This window comes from Saccopteryx bilineata, chromosome 7 (assembly GCF_036850765.1).
Source record: "Saccopteryx bilineata isolate mSacBil1 chromosome 7, mSacBil1_pri_phased_curated, whole genome shotgun sequence".
NCBI lineage: Eukaryota > Metazoa > Chordata > Mammalia > Chiroptera > Emballonuridae > Saccopteryx > Saccopteryx bilineata.
This window is the reverse complement of record NC_089496.1, coordinates 67,345,698-67,365,059: the sequence shown is the minus strand read 5'-3', so window position 1 is coordinate 67,365,059 and position 19,362 is coordinate 67,345,698.

The window sequence follows — 19,362 nt, the reverse complement described above, 5'->3', positions numbered from 1 at the left end:
AAACATAGTCTTCTAATTGAGGATTTGAGGAAAAGGGGAATGGGCCTTTGAGCTGACCTTCGAGGGCTGTAGGGGAGCTGTTAGGTAGGTGACAGTGTAGGACACTGAGGCAGGGAGGGACCGTGGTAGCAGGGTGCTTGTTTCAGGAGTGATGGAGAGGCTGGGCCTAGATTGGAAAGGCCTCATACACATGTTGCAACTATTTTGAACTTTGTTCTGTAAATGATGGAAAGCCATTGGGATATTAAAGTACCTTCTTTCTGACTACAAACATATACAGAAGGCTTTTGAACAGGGAGATGACAAGAAGAGGGTCATGAAAAATGTGTTTTAAAAAGGGGTGAGAATGAAGACATTAAGTTCATAGCTTAAGAAGTAAGTCAGGCTGGAAGGAAAGGGAGTTAATGTTGCCCTGCCCTGTAGGGGATGAATGCATTTGTAGTGCTTGGAGCGGTGATGTGCGTTAGCTCAGAAGTCAACAAATGTTCTCTGCAAAGGGCCAGATCGTAAATATTTTAGGTTTGCTGGCCATATGGTCCCATTGCAAATACTCAGGCCTGCTGCTGTCGTGGGAAAGCAGCCATAGACAATATGTAAGTGATTGCACATGGCCATGGTCCAATAAAACTTTATTTATGAATGCTAAATGTGAACTTTATATAATTTTATGCAATTTTACATGTCATGAAATGTTATTCTTTGTCTGAATTTTTTCAACCATTTAAACATGTAAAAAAAATCATTCTTGGTTCATGGATCTTTCAAAAATAGGCAACAGGTCACTTTCCCCACTGAGGGCCATGGTTCACCCTCCCCTGTGATAGCTTATTGACATTCTGTCACCATAGCTGCTTGCATGGCCTTGGCAAACTCATGCATGCCAATCATAGTAAATGCATACTTCATGTGGCTGCCTTCTGTTTTGTAGAAGTCTTATCTGGGTTACATTTGGAGCTGAAACACCCTGATAACTAGTAGCTCATATATGGGGAGGCGTGTCTGTCTCCTCATACGGTCTTCCTGATAGCCTGCTGAGATTCTGTGGGGAGGTTTCATGGGGCTCTCCCTGAATTGCTGACTCAGACTTTCCCCCTGTGCCTCTGTGCTGGCGGGATTTAGGACTACAGTCAGGCTGATGGTAGGGACAGCTTGGGTCAGAGGAAGGAAAAGTGTGTGCTCATTGGACTACTGATGGAAGAGATGGATTCAAGGGAAGAAGTATGAATCAGACACATTTAGTTAGTTGAGCAATTTGAGTCCTTTGTCCATTAAAAAAAATTTTCTTTGTTTTGATTTGCTATTGAGTTGTAGAAGTTCCTTGTGTATTTAGGATAGCAATCCCTTATCAGGTGTATGGTTTGCACATATTTTCTCCCACTCTGTAGCTTGCCTTTCTTTCTCTTGGTTATTTACTTTGCTGCGCCGAAGTTTTTGGTTTGCTGTCATCCCACTTACCTAATTTTGCTTTTGTTTCTTTTGCTTTTGGTGTCATATCCAAGAAAGCATGGTCAAGTCCAATGTCATGAAGCTTTTTTCTATTTTTTCTTTTAGTAGCTGTGTAGTGTCAGGTCTTACGTTTTAACCTTCATTCCATTTTTTTGTTGTTATTCAGTAATGTTAATAAGTATTCATAGAGATGGGTTATTTCATTGACGATACTCATGACCTTGTTTCATTGCTGGGAAGAAGAGAAGCCAAAAGATACACTGTTCCATTTAGAATCACACAACTAACCACAGGCAGAATTTGGGACTCAGCCAGATCATTTGACTCCAAATGCCATTCTCTTTCTAATACCACTCCCCTGCTCCCCAGCCTTTTATTTGGCGTTTTGAATGGGAGTGGGGAGGGCATGAGTGGAGAGGGGAGGCTGAATGGAGCCTCCAGGAGACGGCCTTCTTCCAGTCTCAGCAAGCATGGACTTGGGCAGTCTCCTAAGGAGAGAGATCAGCTTTCTTAGTCTATTTTTATTCCCTGCCAGCCTCCACATTCCCTCTCACCCTTGTCTTTCTTTCCCTTCTCTCTTGCTACCTACTACCAGCAATTGTTACTCTGCCCAGGCCAGGAGACAGAAAAGGAAATGCTCTCTTAGCAAATATGATTTTAAAACACAACCATCCAAGTATTTGATTATCAGTGGATATGCGGCCAATGTGGGTTCTGTTTTCCAGCAATTATATTTTTGGCAAAGAGGGAAGGACAGAACTAAGGGGATTCCATGACTTTTCAGTGTGCTTTAAGGAAACCTATGGTTTGCCTATATTTTCATAGTGGAAAAACAAAGTAAGAGCAAACAATGAGACTTCTCCTGTTGCACTCCTTGCCTTCTCCTTTCTGAACCAGGCATGTCCCTTCAAGGATGATCAGAGAGCAGTTCCATGTGTGATTCTCTTCTGGGCTTTGCAATGGGGTGGATGGCTTTCTGAATGAAAGGTCTGGACTGGCTAGACTAAGAATGGAACCCTAGAAGCCCAAGTTGTTCACCCTCTTTTTTCCAATTGTGCAGAATCGGGCAGTTTTCTTTCTCATCTCCCTCTTTCTGCCTCAGCCACACCTAATAAATATGATCTAGTTCTACACCTCTCATCTCCCTTATGCACCATCTGGCATGGGCTCATTGTTTCCCCATGGTGCCCAGATGGGGTCTGTACTTGTATGCAGTCTGCTGTTACTCCTCACCAGGAATTTATATGCACTCAGCTCCCCTTTATATGTCTAGGTTCATGCCAAAGCATTTATGTGTCTATGTTGTCATGATGACTTTGAAGAAAAGATGGATGAGAGTGTGTACGTTACATCTGGAACAAATGTCTCAGATCCGTTTGGTTGTATTTCCTTTTTTCCCACTCCTTTTCCCTTGTCACTTTGTCCTCTCTCTGACCTGCCCCTCCCACCTCTGTTCCTTTCTTCTCACTTCTGAATTATCCTCAGGATCTCTTCATCTCTCAACCTGTGCTGATGAGCAGTTTGACTCCACCCTGCCTCTGCTTTCACAATCCTCCAGGTGCCCGTCCTCCTCAGGAAGCCGTGAGGATTTTTTTTTTTTTGTATGTTTCTGAAGCTGGATATGGGGAAAGACAGATAGATAGTCAGACAGACTCCCACATGCGCCCGACAGGGATCCACCCAGCATGCCCACCAGGGGGCGACGCTTTGCCTATCAGGGGGCGATGCTCTGCCCCTCCGGGGCATCGCTCTGTCCCGACCAGAGCCACTCTAGCGCCTGGGGCAGAGGCCAAGGAGCCATCCCCAGCACCCGGGCCATTTTTGCTCCAATGGAGCCTTGCTGCGGGAGGGGAAGAGAGAGACAGAGAGGAAGGAGGGGGGGTGGAGAAGCAAATGGGCACTTCTCCTGTGTGCCCTGGCCAGGAATCGAACCCGGGACTTCTGCACGCCAGGCCGACCGACGCTCTACCACTGAGCCAACCGGCCAGGGCGCCGTGAGGATTTTAATCATAAAAGTTCCATTGTATTTAGAAGACTGGGTTTCTTATCTGTACCATTTATAAACTGTGTGACATTGCACGAAAGACTTTGTCCTGGCATCAGTTTCCTTGCTATAGAATGAAACACACATCTGTTTTGCTATCTGAAGGATCATCAAAATACTAACAACCATAGCTGGGACACGTGGAGTGCCAACCAGGTCCCAGGCACTCTAAGGTATATCCCATTTACCTTAGAGTGATATAACTCTTATCACCCCCATTTCACAGACTGTCAGATTGAATGAGCCCTGTAAGCCTCCATTTCCCATCTGTACTTTTTATAATTCTGATTTACAAAAGCACCTATGTTATAAGTTGATGTAAGGATTCAATGAACCTATGCATTTGAAATATTTGCTATATGACCTGACGTATACTGGTTATTGAACATGTCTATTAATAATGACAAGCACAGCAATAATAATGAAGTAATAATACAGTGACAAAATATCACTGAGAAAGTTCAATTGAGTTTTTAAAAAATGTTTATTTATTGATTTTAGCGAGCAAAAAAGGGAGAGGGAGAGAGAGAGAGAGAGAGAGAGAGAGAGAGAGAGAGAAACATCAAGCTGTTCCCAGGGATCAAACCGGCAATCTCGGTGCTTCAGGACGATGCTCTAATCAATTGAGCCGTCCAACCAGGGCCAGTTCAAATGAGTTTTGATCTTGCCTTGCTCCTCTGTTGAGCAGACACATGATTTTTATTATCTTTGTTGTGTGGCTTGACACTGGCAGGAGGGGGATTTTGATGGCCGTCTTATAGAATGAAAAATCACAAGACTTGTATTGAGTCACAACTATTCCTTGTTTTGTGAGCTTGGGCAAGATACTTTTTCTAAGTCAGTCCTCACTTGTAAAAACAGAATACCTGCCCCTCTTCCCCACCCCTCCACGGGTGAGATTATATTGACATAGTGTGTGCGATGGGCTTTATGAACTCTGACATGCTCTGCACATATGACATTTCTCTCCCTTCCATTTGGGAGCAGTGTTTCTGCTTCTTCTTAGATGACCGGGCACTACGCCCCCGGTAAATAAACACATTTGTGCTTGAGCATTTGGCTCATAATGAGAACTACGTTTGCAATTGATGTTTTGTCTTGACCAGCAAACTGAGCCACTGTGAGCTAAGCCAGAGCAGTGACATTTAAAATAATTAGTTTATAAGAGCAGTTGCTACCTTGCCTATTTTGCTTGTATGGCACAATAGAGACTGGAGAGAATTATATCAGTAAACCGGCAGTTTGATAGAATGATCCAGACAAAAAAGTGGAAAAAAAATCTGAGATTCTGAATTTGCAATAAGATAAAAAAATAAGTAAATAAAGGGCCTGCAACAATAGCTAGCATTTATTTTGGGGCATGCCACACACCAGTCATTTTTTAGTGACTGCCTCCAGTGCCTCCCACAACTCTGAAATAGATAAGACTATCCTCATTTTTTTTTTTTTTTTTTTTTTTTTTTAGTGAAACAGAGACAGAGAGGGACAGAGAACAGAAAAACAGGAACGAAGAGAGATGAGAAGCATCAATTCTTCATTGTGGCACCTTAGTTTTTCACTGATTGCTTTCTCATATGTGCCTTGACGGGCGGGGGGGGGGGGCTCCAGCTGAGCCAGTGACCCCTTGCTCAAGCCAGTAACTATGGGGTCATATCTACAATCCCACACTCAAGCCAGCAACCCTGCGCTGAAGCTCATGAGCCCATGCTCAAGCTGGCAACCTTGGGGTTTTGAACCTGGGTTCTCTGCATCCCAGGCCAATGCGCTATCCTCTATGCCACTTCCTAGTCAGGCCATCCTCATTTTATAGATGAGGAGAGAGGCTCAGAGGTGGAGGTAACCAGTCTAGTCCTCCATGGATTCTGTTTTTCAGAGGTCGGATCTGCCACCTACCCAGTAGCTGAAGTCCTGTGAGTCCACATTGTTGTATCACTCTCTCTCACTCCCCGTACCCAGTCTATCATTAAGATTTATTGATTTTAGCTCTTATCTCCTAGATTCTGTCTACCCTTTCCATCTACATCATCACTAGGTCTTGTATTGGATTGCTGCACTGGCCTCCTCTCTGCCTACCTGTGCCCAGGCTGCCCCCAGACTGTTCTCCACACTTGGTCATGCTCTGCACCACCCAAACCTCCTAGAATGAGGAACAGCCCCTTAGCATGGCCCCAGGCACCTCTCCGTCTCTCTGACCTCCCCACATACCCTCCTCCTATGCTCCACACCAGATAGGACTGGCCATGATCCCTCCTGGCACAGCACCCGGCCTGGGACGCTGGTTCCTCCTCACTTCACTGACTGGTTGCCCAGGTAGCCTTCTGCTCTGAGCTCCAGGCCCACTTCCTAGAGGGAGCCTTTCTTGACCTTTGTAACTAGGACACACTCTCCTGCTGGGTACCCGCATAGTTCCAACCCCTTCGCACACTTGGAACAGCTGGCCCTTTGCATTAACTCAGTGACAGGTGTGTTGGGGTCTGGCCCTGCCTCTGCATGGTAAAGCCAGGAAGTGGGGACCATGTCCATCTGCATCCCAAGCACCTGTGTGCTCGCTAAGATGCTGTAGACTTGGGCAAAGCATTGCAAGGAGGAAATGGTGGGTTTTGGATTTAAACGCATTTCTTTCTGTCTCTAAAGATTTTGCTCTTAACACCACTCACTCTCGGGCAGTGCCGTTTTAGCAGGAAGGATGATAGGTGGACTTTATCCCGAGATCGAACATATTTCAGTTCCATCGGATAAGGCTTGATAAAAAATAGATTATTAAGAACTGATCTGATCAGCAGAGCTGCCTGACCAACTTTTCTGGACTTTGTATCAAAGAGAAAGGTAATGAAAACGGATTAACCCAGGTGGATGGCAGGGACTAGGGCTGGGGGCTGGGGAGTGACTCCTCCATGCAGCCATTGACCCTTGCGTCTCTGTCGTTCTGGCCGGCGACAGAGGGAATGACGAATCATCTCCGTTAGACTGTGTGTGTTGGGCTGTGTGTGAGTGGGGCTTGGGGTGCTCTGTCCTAAGTGCTCCTCTCTGAGGCTACATTTCTTGAATTTGCTTTCAGTAGCCACAGATACAGCTGGCAGGGGAGGAAGAGAGACGCCAGACGTTGCAACACTTGCCTCTTAGTTTCAGTTCTGCTACAAACTAACTGATTTTGATCAACCCCCTTCACCTTTCCCAGCCTCAGTTTCCACCTCTGAAAAATCACAACAATGGCTTAAATTCCTTTCCTATCTGAACTCCACTCTCTGTTGCTCCCTTCCCACTGTTGAACACTTAGGGAAGCCATTGCTCTCTTATTCTCTCCAGTGATGCTATGACACTTCTATATTTCAAGTGTCACCTCCGATCTAAATGACCCCTCAAGGAAATTAAATCTTTAATCACCTCACTGGGTAAATGGGAAAGCTGGAGGGAGGAGCTAGCTTAGAGAATAGTTCTGTGGATGGCAAATTAATTCAGCGGAATGGGATCCGTGCAAACAGGTGCTGATCCCGTCATCATTTGTCTTTCATTTTCCTTTGCAACTTAGGAAAAAGTGAATACTTTCCAATGAGCCCCCCATTTGAACATATTGAAAAAACATGTCATTAGCAAAAGGAGCATTTAGTTGCTCAATTATCATAAAGCTCCAAGAGTGAGGCACTGTCATTTTCCAGTTGGGGGTAATTAGCTGAGCAGGAAGCTGCAGAGTCTTGGGGGCAGCAGACTCCTTGTTTGTCTGTCGTCGGCGGGCATGGAGAAAGTGGGGGAGGCCGGGTCAGCTGTGTTTCCTTCGGTTATTCAGGCGCAGTCTCTAAAGCAGGGGTAGTCTACATTTTTTTTTTTTTTTTGCATTTTTTCTGAAGCTGGAAACAGGGAGAGACAGTCAGACAGACTCCCGCATGCGCCCGACCGGGATCCACCCGGCACGCCCACCAGGGGGCGACGCTCTGCCCACCAGGGGGCGATGCTCTGCCTATCCTGGGCGTCGCCATGTTGCGACCCTCCTGGGTGTCGCCATATTGCGACCAGAGCCACTCTAGCGCCTGGGGCAGAGGCCACAGAGCCATCCCCAGCGCCCGGGCCATCTTTGCTCCAATGGAGCCTTGGCTGCGGGAGGGGAAGAGAGAGACAGAGAGGAAGGCGCGGCGGAGGGGTGGAGAAGCAAATGGGCGCTTCTCCTATGTGCCCTGGCCAGGAATCGAACCCGGGTCCTCCACACGCTAGGCCGACGCTCTACCGCTGAGCCAACCGGCCAGGGCCAGGGGTAGTCTACATTTTTATACCTACTGCCCACTCTTGTATCTCTGTTAGTAGTAAAGTTTTCTAACTGCCCACCGGTTCCACAGTAATGGTGATTTATAAAGTAGGGAAGTAACTTTACTTTATAAAATTTATAAAGCAGAGTTATAGCAAGTTAAAGCATATAATAATAATTACTTACCAAGTACTTTGTCGGATTTTTGCTAAGTTTGGCAGAATAAATCTTTATAAAGCAACTTACTATAGTTAAATCTATCTTTTTATTTATACTTTGGTTGCTTCTCTACCGCCCACCATGAAAGCTGGAACACCCACTAGTGGGCGGTAGGGACCAGGTTGACTACCACTGCTCTAAAGCAATGGAAGACAGTTGGTGAGGGTAAATTTGTTCGTAGGGTTTCAACCCAAGGAAAGTGCAAAAGAGAAAGGGTTAAGAGAGACATAAACTTAACAAATCATTATTTCATTTGCTGATCTGCTTTCGAGGCCTTCTTAACCATCACTTGCATGTCGTTTTTCTTGCTTAAGGCCACTTGTCTAGCTTAATAGCTACAAGGGCGACCTTGGCAAGCTGCTTAAATTTTCTAAGCCTCCCTTTTTTCAATTTGTATATGTTAGGGCAATAATCTGTGATCTTTCTGCCTTGAATATTGCTGGTCAGATTCCCTAAGGTAATCGGTTGTGTGCTTTGTGAGATTCATCCCAGCATACTTGGTGGGCAATCCCAGGTGACTGAGTGGCTGTTACTAAGGGGCGGAGTGGAGAGGTGTGGCAGAGGAGCTGATTGTAGAAATTCTTTTCCTTCCTTCCTTCCTTCCTTCCTTCCTTCCTTCCTTCCTTCCTTCCTTCCTTCCTTCCTTCCTTCCCTCCCTCCCTCCCTCCCTCCCTCCCTCCCTCATTCTCTCCTTCCCTCCTTTTCTCCTTTTCTCCTTTTCTCCTTTTCTTCCTAGAAGGCAGAGAGACAGACTCCCACATGCGCCTGACCAGGGATCCACCGGGCAAGCCCCTTACCAGACCAATGCTCTGCCCATCTGGGGTGTTGCTCAGTTGCTCCGTTGCTCAGCAACCAAGTTACTTTTAGCGTGTGAAGCAAGGCCATGGAGCCATCTTTAGCGCCTGAGGCCAACTTGCTTGAATCATTTGAGCCATGGCTGCTGAAAGAGAGAGAAAGAGAGAGAGAGAAGGAGTGACGGAAAAGCAGATGGTTGCTTCTCCTTGTGCCCTGACAGGGAATCGAACCCAGGACTCCCACACCCTGGGCCAGTGCTCTACCACTGAGCCAACCGGCCAGGGCCTGTTTGTAGAATTTTCCTGGATCCTTGTGTTTCTCCAGAAAATAACATGGCTCTTATATATGAAGACACCTATCTGCCTAGGTTAGGAAAGTTGTATGATTATCTGAGCTTTGCACTGATTCTAGAGCAGAGTTTTAAGATGGTTGGAGCAGTGTTGTCATTCTACATTAGAGATTTTAGTCAGCAGTCTGGTCGTGACCGCCTTCACATGCAAGGATGTTGTCCATGGTGGGGAGTGGTGGGAGCACATCTTTCCTCCTTCAGGTTGGGCAGTCCTGTGAGGGCAATACTAAGAATTCAATTGGGACATACATCAGCAGTAATAAGGATCCATCTCTTAAAGGCTTCCTAGGAGATTTCCATAAGATTTATAAGAAACACTGTATTGATTAACTCAGATCACTAGGCCACTTAGGACTTGAGGCTCCCCTTTCCCAATAACCCCACTCGTAAAATTTATTCAGGGACCGGCTCATGCTATTTAACTTAATATTCTGATTAGCAGTAAAGTTATCATTCATGGAAAACCAATATAAATTGCAATATCACAACAGACTTTATTTAAAAATTATCTGACTCTAATTTACAAGCGCAATTTTTTTTTTTTTTTTTTTTTTTTTTTTTTTAATTTTCCAAGTGAGAGGAGGGGAGATAGAGAGACAGATTCTGTATGTGCTCTGACTGGGATCCACCTGGCAACCCTGTCTGGGGCCAGTGCTCTTCCCATCTGGGTCATGCTTGCAACTGAACTGTTTTTAGCATCTGAGGCCAAGGGTCCATGGAGCCATCCTCTGTACTGGGGCCATGGATGAATCAATCAAGCCATGGCTGCGGGAGGAAGGGAGAGAGAGAGAGAAAGAGAGAGAAAGAGAAGGGGTGCCGAGAGGGGTGGAAAAACAGATGGTCACTTCTCCTGTGTGCTCTGACCAGGAGTCAAACCTGGGACATTCACATGCCGGGCCAATGCTCTACCACTGAGCCATCCAACTAGGGCCTAAAAACACAGATTTTCTGTTGTTAACTTAGTTTGTTATTAGGAACATGAACATTTTAAAATGATGGAAAAGTTATTTTTGTTTAAAACCTATAAACTATTATTTAACCCAACCTTTACAATGATTTTATTTTCCCACTATAGAAAAATTGGCATTTAGAGAAAAATATAAAGAAAAAACTTTATATTCATAACTCCAACTCTAAGAGTTAACAGTTGTTAATATTTTTGTCTAGTTCTTTCTGCAGTATATTTCATATGGTTTTATCATGTCATGAAAAATTACACATAATAACTTTAAAAGAATTCATTTTACTTTATAAATGAAATACGTGTTTAATATATACAAATAGAACATATACAAAAATATAAGAAGAAAACTAAAGTCATTCAGAATCTAACCATTTAAAGATAATCACCACAAAAATTTTGGTGTTTTCTCAGAATATTTCTCCCATGTTCTTTCTCTTTTTTCATAGTAATAGATATTTCAAACACTACAGAAAAGATAGGAAATAATATAACTAACACTGATGTACCCATCATCAAAATTTTAAAAATATTTTTGTACATGTACTTCAGATTTTTTTATTATTTCTATTAACTGTTACCCTCTTCCTTTCTCTTTTTGACAAAAGATTACAGATTTAGTTGAAGCTCCCTATGCTTAATTTTACCTTTTCAAGATTTATTCATATTGGAGCGTGTAGCTCTAGTCTATTTAATTGCCCTGCTGAGCAATATTCTACCATATGGACACAACACAAAGCACCCAGTCACTACTGTAGTTTGCATTCCTGAGCAGGTCTCTTGAGAAGAATTCCTCTTTCATATGCGGAATTGCTAACGTGTAGAGTAGGGCAGGCTCGTCTCCAACTTCACTGGGACTTGACAAACAGTTTAAAGTGGTTGCAACAATTTGTATTCCCACAAATAACATTGCAACATTTGTTTTATTTTTGGCTGAAGAATTTTTTTTTGGCTTAATAATTTGTTAGGGCCCTGGCCAGTTGGTTCAGTGGTAGAGCATCGGCCCGACGTATGGATATCTTGGGTTCAATACCCGGTCAGGGCACACAGGAGAAGCAACCATCTGCTTTTCTACCCCTCCCCTCATCTCTCTCTCTCTCTCTCTCTTTCTCTCTTTCTCTCTGTCTCTCTTCCCCTCCTGCAGCCATGGCTCAATTAATTCGAGCAATTTGGCCCTGGGTGCTGAGGATGGCTCCATGCCCTCACCTCAGGTGCTAAACAATGGTTCCATTGCTGAGCAATGGAGCAATGGCCCCAGATGGGCAGAGCATCACCCCCTAGTGGGCTTTCCAGGTGGATCCTGGTCGGGACGTATGTGGGAGTCTGTCTCTCTGTCTCCCCTCCTCTCACTTAGAAAAAGTCACTTGCCTTAAAATGAGGAGGGAAACTTTACCACCTATGGAAAGGTAAAAAGAAGAGGTATATACAAGTGCACAACCCTTTTTAAGAAGTCCTCTCTCTGTGGACCCCAATATTTAAAGTCCTGAAAGAGAGGAACTTTCAGCCACGAATACTATACCCATCAAAGCTATCCTTCAAATACGAAGGAGAAATAAAAACATTCACAGATACAGAAAAGATGAGGGAATTTATCATCAGAAAACCCCCACTCCAAGAATTACTAAAGGGGGTTCTCCAATCAGATACAAAGAACAAAAAAAAAACAGAGCCACAAGTAAAAGCTCCAAGAAGAACACAATAAAACCAAATTTAAACTGTGACAACAACAAAAAGAAAGAGGGGGAGAAGATGGAGATTAACAGTAGCAAAGGACGATGGAGTGCAAAAGTACTCACAAAATAGTTTGCTACAATGAACAGGGTAGGGACCCTTTTCATTACTCAAAGGTAACCACCATTGAAAAAACCACCACAGAAGCACATGAGATAAAAAAGATAGCAACAGAGGAAAGATGTATGGAATACAACCAAATAAAAACAAAAGATAGAAAAACGAAAGAGAAGGATCAAACAAGACACAAAACTAACAGAAAGCAAGATATAAAATGGCAATAGGGAACTCACAAGTATCAATAATTACACTAAATGTAAACGGATTAAACTCACCAATAAAAAGGCACAGAGTAGCAGAATGGATTAAAAAAGAAAATCCAACTGTATGCTGCCTACAGGAAACTCATCTAAGTAACAAGGATAAAAACAAATTCAAAGTGAAAGGCTGGAAAACAATACTCCAAGCAAATAACATCCAAAAAAAAGCAGGTGTAGCAATACTCATATCGGATAATGCTGACTACAAGACAGGAAAAGTACTCAGAGACAAAAATGGCCATTTCATAATGGCTAAGGGGACACTGAATCAAGAAGACATAACAATTCTTAATATATATGCACCAAACCAAGGAGCACCAAAATATATAAGACAGCTACTTATTGATCTTAAAACAAAAACTGACAAAAATACAATCATACTTGGAGACCTCAATACACCGCTGACGGCTCTAGATCGGTCATCCAAACAGAGAATCAACAAAGACATAGTGGCCTTAAACAAAACACTAGAGCACCTGGATATGATAGACATCTACAGGACATTTCATCCCAAAGTGACTGAGTATACATTTTTCTCCAGTGTACATGGATCATTCTCAAGAATTGACCATATGTTGGGCCACAAAAACAACATCAGCAAATTCAGAAAAATTGAAGTTGTACCAAGCATATTTTCTGATCATAAAGCCTCGAAACTAGAATTCAACTGCAAAAAAGAGGAAAAAAATCCCACAAAAATGTGGAAACTAAACAACATACTTTTAAAAAATGAATGGGTCAAAGAAGAAATAAGTGCAGAGATCAAAAGATATATACAGACTAATGAAAATGACAATACGACATATCAGAATCTATGGGATGCAGCAAAAGCAGTGATAAGAAGGAAGTTCATATCGCTTCAGGCATATATGAACAAACAAGAGAGAGCCCAAGTGAACCACTTAACTTCTCACCTTAAGGAACTAGAAAAAGAAGAACAAAGACAACCCAAAACCAGCCGAAGAAAGGAGATAATAAAAATCAGAGCAGAAATAAATGAATTAGAGAACAGAAAAACTATAGAAAAAATTAATAGAACAAGGAGCTGGTTCTTTGAAAAGATCAACAAAATTGACAAACCCTTGGCAAGACTTACCAAGGAAAAAAGAGAAAGAACTCATATAAACAAAATCCAAAATGAAAGAGGAGAAATCACCACGGACACCATAGATATACAAAGAATTATTGTAGAATACTATGAAAAACTTTATGCCACTAAATTCAACAACCTAGAAGAAATGGATAAATTCCTAGAAAAATACAACCTTCCTAGACTGAGTCAAGAAGAAGCAGAAAGCCTAAACAGACCTATCAGTAGAGAAGAAATAGAAAAAACCATTAAAAACCTCCCCAAAAGTAAAAGTCCAGGCCCTGACGGCTATACCAGCGAATTTTATCAAACATTCAAAGAAGACTTGGTTCCTATTCTACTCAAAGTCTTCCAAAAAATTGAAGAAGAAGCAATACTTCCAAACACATTTTATGAGGCCAACATAACCCTCATACCAAAACCAGGCAAGGATGGCACAAAAAAAGAAAACTACAGACCAATATCTCTAATGAATACAGATGCTAAAATACTAAACAAAATACTAGCAAATCGAATACAACAACATATTAAAAAAATAATACATCATGATCAAGTGGGATTCATCCCAGAATCTCAAGGATGGTTCAACATACGTAAAACGGTTAATGTAATACACCATATCAACAAAACAAAGAACAAAAACCACATGATCTTATCAATAGATGCAGAAAAGGCTTTCGATAAAATACAACACAATTTTATGTTTAAGACTCTCAACAAAATAGGTATAGAAGGAAAATATCTCAACATGATAAAGGCCATATATGATAAACCATCAGCTAACATCATATTAAATGGCACTAAACTGAAGGCTTTCCCCCTTAAATCAGGAACAAGACAGGGTTGTCCACTCTCTCCACTCTTATTTAATGTGGTACTAGAGGTTCTAGCCAGAGCAATCAGACAAGACAAAGAAATAAAAGGCATCCATATCGGAAAAGAAGAAGTAAAGGTATCACTTTTTGCAGATGATATGATCCTATACATCGAAAACCCCAAAGAATCCACAAAAAGACTACTAGAAACAATAAGCCAATACAGTAAGGTCGCAGGATACAAAATTAACATACAGAAGTCAATAGCCTTTCTATATGCCAACAATGAAACAACTGAGAAGGAACTCAAAAGAATAATCCCCTTCACGATTGCAACAAAAAAAATAAAATACTTAGGAATAAACATAACAAAGAATGTAAAGGACTTATATAATGAAAACTATAAACCATTGTTAAGGGAAATTGAAAAAGATATAATGAGATGGAAGAATATACCTTGTTCTTGGCTAGGAAGAATAAATATAATCAAGATGGCTATATTACCCAAAGCAATATACAAATTTAATGCAATTCCCATCAAACTTCCAATGACATTTTTTAAAGAAATAGAGCAAAAAATCATCAGATTTATATGGAACTAAAAAAAACCCCGAATAGCCAAAGCAATCCTAAAGAAAAAGAATGAAGCTGGGGGCATAACAATACCTGACTTCAAACTCTATTATAGGGCCACGACAATCAAAACAGCATGGTATTGGCAGAAAAATAGACACTCAGACCAATGGAACAGAATAGAAAGTCCAGAAATAAAACCACATATATATAGTCAAATAATTTTTGATAAAGGGGCCAACAACACACAATGGAGAAAAGAAAGCCTCTTCAATAAATGGTGCTGGGAAAACTGGAAAGCCACATGCAAAAGAATGAAACTGGACTACAGTCTCTCCCCCTGTACAAAAGTTAACTCAAAATGGATCAAAGATCTAAACATAAGACCTGAAACAATTAAGTACATAGAAGAAGACATAGGTACTCAACTCATGGACCTGGGTTTTAAAGAGTATTTTATGAATTTGACTCCAATGGCAAGAGAAGTGAAGGCAAAAATTAATGAATGGGACTACATCAGACTAAGAAGTTTTTGCTCAGCAAGAGAAACTGATAACAAAATAAACAGAAAGCCAACTAAATGGGAAATGATATTTTCAAACAACAGCTCAGATAAGGGCTTAATATCCAAAATTTACAAAGAACTCATAAAACTCAACAACAAACAAACAAACAATCCAATAAAAAAATGGGAAGAGGATATGAATAGACACTTCTCCCAGGAAGAAATACAAATGGCCAACAGATATATGAAAAGATGCTCATCTTCTTTAGCTATTAGAGAAATGCAAATCAAAACGGCAATGAGATACCACCTCACTCCTGTTCGATTAGCTGTTATTAGCAAGTCAGGTAATAGCAAATGTTGGAGAGGCTGTGGAGAAAAAGGAACCCTCATCCACTGTTGGTGGGAATGTAAAGTAGTGCAACCATTATGGAAGAAAGTATGGTGGTTCCTCAAAAAACTGAAAATAGAACTACCTTATGACCCAGCAATTCCTGTACTGGGTATATATCCCCAAAACTCAGAAACATTGATACGTAAAGACACATGCAGCCCCATGTTTATTGCAGCATTGTTCACAGTGGCCAGGACATGGAAACAACCAAAAAGCCCATCAATAGATGACTGGATAAAGAAGATGTGGCACATATACACTATGGAATACTACTCAGCCATAAGAAATGATGACATCGGAACATTTACAGCAAAATGGTGGGATCTTGATAACATGATACGAAGCGAAATAAGTAAATCAGAAAAAAACAGGAACTGTATTATTCCATACGTAGGTGGGACATAATAGTGAAACTAAGAGACATTGATAAGAGTGTGGTGGTTACGGGGGGAGGGGGGAATGGGGGAGGGAAAGGGGGAGGGGGAGGGGCACAGAGAGAACAAGATAGAGGGTGACGGAGGACAATCTGACTTTGGGTGGTGGGTATGCAACATAATTGAACGACAAGATAACCTGGACTTGTTATCTTTGAATATATGTATCCTGATTTATTGATGTCACCCCATTAAAAAAATAAAATTATAAAAAAAAAAAAAAAAAAAAGAAGTCCTCTCTCTAAGCTCCCAGTGGACTTTTAAGTCTTTTCTTATAAAGCTTGAAGGTGGATAATAGTCTACGCCAGTGATACTGGATTTTGACTCTGCCCTTTGCAAATTTTGCATAGAAGTTCTAGAACCTGACTTTAAATGAGAGGGTTCTTGACAACTATTGTTTGCTACTTAAGCTATGGTTCCAGTGCAAAAATTGAAGAAGATAGAAAGTTTCCATTATCCTGTAACAATGGTTAATTGGTTTCTCTTCATTGTTTATGAATATTTTTTAGGTCCAGATGTTTGCAGAAAACTGCTTTGAAAGTGGGGGGTCAGAACCCTAATATGCAGGGAGGGGTCTTACAGACCCTTTATTCCCACTCCTCCTCTTCACAGAGGAAACCCAGAGGCATGATGTGTTTGCCTGGTGCAACACAGCTAGGTTATAGCAGAGATTACCCAATTTCTGGTTCACTGCTCAGAAATCTGCCTTTTATAACTTCCCCTCTGCCAGGGTGATAAGAACCAAGGCAACAGTTTCCCTCCCATTTCTGAGTCCATGCTCCACTGTCCTTTAAGTTGAGCTTTTGCACTGAGAGGGGCTGATAGCAAAGCACCACCCCCCTCACGCCATAGCCCAGGTAGGACCTCTGGGCCACCTAAACCGATGGCACTGCCTTAATTTGAGCTGTTACCCCTTTGAAAAAGGAATTGGCCTGAAGGGCTTCACTTGGCTTTGTGAGTCAGCTGGAAGGGGACCCGGGCAACTCAGAGCTAGGATTGCAGAGAAAAGTGAAGGGCTTCGCGGTGACCAGTTGAATACTTGTGCTTGTGACTGATCAGGAACTCTGCCTTCATTAAATGCTGGAATATCTTTATTGCCTGTATTTCAGGGAGAATTGCTGCTCCTTGTTCTTCTTCTGAAGGGCAGGGCGGAAATAGCATTTGAAACGCTTGCTATCCAGGAGTGGGAGTTGGTAGAGTTAGATGACAGTGAGTGACCCAAAGGTTTGCAGCCACTTGGCAAAGGTCTTAACCGTGGCCTGAGCCTTGTGTATATTCCACTGGCCAGGGTTTTGGTTGTCTCAGGGTTCTCTATATGGTGTGACCTCAGGGCACTAGACTGATTATTTTATTCAGTACTCTATGTGCGTGGACTCCAGGCTAGAACTTTATGTTTATACTTCATCTCAGACTCCAGACAGCCTTGATACTATGTATATTTTCTTTCACAGTTGAGAGGTTAAGTAGAACCCACAAGTTGGAGTTAGAGGACCCAAGTTCTATATCCATGAGAAGACCTTCCTCCAAGAACCTAGAGATAAATGCAATAGCATTGACCTCACAGTTAAGCTAATCAAACTGAAATTTAATGAAAAGCAATAGATCCCAGCAAAAGCCACTTGACTATGGCTAGTCAGTGATATAAATGCTTCTCTAGAAAGGATATATGATCAGAATTCATGGGTGGCGGTGAGCCACCGGAATGTGGAAAAGAGAGGTGTGAAATCTAGGGAGTATTGGAGAAGACGCCTCTCAGTGCATCTGACCTTGGCATGGGCTGTATGTGGAGATTGTAAAGAACTGACTTGTAAGTTTAAACTTTTAACATACATATGGTTTAGAGGGTCAAGTAACTTTGTAAGGCTTATTATAAATCCTAACATGTTCCTGCCTCAAGTGCCCTTATTGCTATACTTTTTATAGGCAACCACTTTAAATTCTTGTAGCTATTTATTTTGGTTCTGGCTGTCAGTCATATATCTAAATAGTATTTCCCCATTTATAAGACTCACCCTTTTCCAAAAAATTTGGGGTCTAAAAACTGGGTGTGTTTTATACAGTGGTTGTAGATATTTTTACTTGCATTTCCCACTTTTTTGCGCTTGTTTTTGCGCTCATTCTTGAAGACAGTGATTCGTCATTAGATGAGGACAAGCTAATGGATGGGAGTTTTGACAGTGATGAGGAGTTGTATGAATTTTATGATGAATAAAACTTGAGTTCAATAACTTTATGTAATACATTAAAAAAAATTTTGGGCCCCCCAAATTAAGGTGCGTCTTATACATGGGGGAATATGGTAATATGCTTATTCTATTACCTCTCCATTTTGGGGAATTTAAACATTCTCTAATTTCTCTTTTGACAGCTTTTCTGGATACAGACACATTTTATATCCCCCCCCCCACTCCATCCTCCTTAAATAGTTATATCATTTTGGTTAGTTAGATCAACGGTCAACATTTACATTTTATAACTATATATAAATACTATTCATAGCATAGCCATATGTGTATACTATGATAGATTTTCCATTCTGGCCTAATATTTGTTTTTCTGGAGTTAATAATTATTTTCTGAGTTGTTTTATGGTTATATGTAGTTAAATCACCCTCAACCACTCCCTGTAGTTACATTAAAGTACACCAAGTATTCTATAAATTTCATCTGCTTGGCATTATCTCTTCTAGAAAAAAATGACGTTATTCTTTATTACACTTAAGTGATGGGTTGGGTATAGCACGCTCAGTTGGAAATAATTTCTCTTTCAAATTTGGAACATATTGCTCTATTATTTTCTAGCTTCTGGTGTTGCTATTAAGAAGACTAAAACCATTCTGAGTCTTGATTCTTTGTAAATAATGTTGTTTTTTCCTTTCTGGAAACTGTTGAGGTCTTCTCTTTGCTCTGTCTTTCTTTTTTTAAATTTCTTTTTGTTTTTGTTTTTTTTTTTCATTTATTTTTTCTTCTGAAGCTGGAAACGGGGAGAGACAGTCAGACAGACTCCTGCATGCGCCCGACCAGGATCCACCCGGCACACCCACCAGGGGGCGACGCTCTGCCCACCAGGGGGCGGTGCTCTGCCCCTCTGGGGGGACGCTCTGCTGCGACCAGAGCCACTCTAGCGCCTGGGGAGAGGCCAAGGAGCCATCCCCAGTGCCCGGGCCATCTTTGCTCCAATGGAGCCTCGCTGCGGGAGGGGAAGAGAGAGACAGAGAGGAAGGAGGGGGTGGGGGGTGGAGAAGCAAATGGGCGCTTCTCCTATGTGCCCTGGCCGGGAATCGAACCCGGGTCCCCCGCACGCCAGGCCGACGCTCTACCACTGAGCCAACTGGCCAGGGCCTAAATTTTTTTTTTTAAAGATTTTATTTAGTCATTTTAGAGAAGAGATTTGAGAAAGAGAAAGAGGAGAGAGAGAGAAAGAGGGGGAGGAGCAGGAAGCATTAACT